This window comes from Hyaena hyaena, unplaced genomic scaffold (genome assembly GCF_003009895.1).
Source record: "Hyaena hyaena isolate Hyena2069 unplaced genomic scaffold, ASM300989v1 scaffold_287, whole genome shotgun sequence".
NCBI lineage: Eukaryota > Metazoa > Chordata > Mammalia > Carnivora > Hyaenidae > Hyaena > Hyaena hyaena.
Genome location: NW_024080919.1, coordinates 1718157 through 1719636, shown reverse-complemented (window position 1 = coordinate 1719636; position 1480 = coordinate 1718157). Strand labels below are relative to the sequence as shown.

General features: G+C 37.4%; 1 pseudogene; it reads right to left on the bottom strand.

The window, feature by feature from the left end:
• Positions 1–209: 209 nt before the first annotated feature.
• Positions 210–644, bottom strand: LOC120241701 (annotated as a pseudogene).
• Positions 645–1480: the final 836 nt, after the last annotated feature.

Below are 1480 nucleotides of genomic sequence, written 5' to 3'. Positions count from 1 at the left end.
GCATATAGATAGGTCTTGTTTTCTTGCTTTAATCCATTCATCCACTTTTTCTTTTGATTAGAATATCTATTCACTTACATTTAAAATAATTATTGATAGGTATGTACTTATTGCCATTTTGTTAATTGTTTTCTGATTGTTTTTTGTAGTTCTTTTCTTCTCTTTCGGCATATGAAAATTTATTATTGTCATGTTTTCACCATCAAAACTTATAATCTTGGTCTTTCCTTCTTGCCTTTGGATAAGTGCAAAAGAGAGACATTGACTAGTTTTACAACCTGAAAGCAAACTCCAGGAATGTCACCAACAGCATGACCTTTGTGACCAAATCCAGTAAAGAGAACCTCATCATTTTCCTCAATAAAATCCAAGCAACCATCACTAGGTACAAAGGCTGTGATTTTTTAAAATTTATTTACTTTTTTGCCATTCCCGATCAGCTGGACATGACACACTTCCTGATGGCAGAATGTGGATGTTTAGCTTCAACTCCTACTTTTTCCAGCACAGTTCTCTTTGCATGGAAAGTGCCTCCAAATGGGTTGGCCTTCAGGGCTGTGCCCAAATGGACTATCACGCTACTTCTGATTTCGTCAGTGGCTATGGACCTTCCTGGAAGTATGAAGACCATGACACTTGCCCATCCTGCCTACACCACGGGCCTGAGCAAAAGAGCTGTAGCCCTCTTCTGATCCTTTCTTTCGGTCTTGTCTTTTCCCTCGTGATTTGGTGATTTTCCTAACATCAATCTGGTGTTATGTTTGGATTTCTCTCTATTTTTTGGGTACCGATTATAGATTTTTGGCCTGTGATTATCATGAAGTTTATATACAACAACTTATGTATATAGTTCTCTAAGTTGGTGGTCGCTTTAGTTGGAACACATTATAAACGCACTACTTTTTTATGCTCTTTCTATCATGTTTTATGTTTTTGATGTCATATTTGACATCTTTTTATTTTGTATATCATTATTGTAGTTAAGTTGCTTTTACTACTTTTGTTTTTTAACTTTCATACTAGCTTTATACATAAGTAGTTGATGCACTACCTTTACTGTATGTTTGCCTTACCAGTGAGATTTTTTTTTCTTTCATGTATATTCTTTTTTTTTTTTTTTTTTAATGTTTTATTTATTTCTAGGAGAGAGAGAGAGACAGCGTGAGCAGGGGAGGGTCAGAGAGAGAGGGAGTCACAGACTGAAGCAGGCTCCAGGCTCTGAGCTGGCAGTCAGCACAGAGCCCGACGCGGGGCTCGAACCCACAAACCGCGAGATCATGACCTAAGCGAAAGTCGGCCGCTTAACCGACTAAGCCACCCAGGTGCCCCATTTCATGTATATTCTTAATTCTAGTTTTGGCCTTTTCTTTTCCACTTAAAGAAGTTCTTTAATATTTCTTACAATAAAACCTGTTTAGCAGTGATTAACTCCTTCAGCTTTTGCTTATCTAAGAAACTCTTTATCTCCCCTTCAATTTTG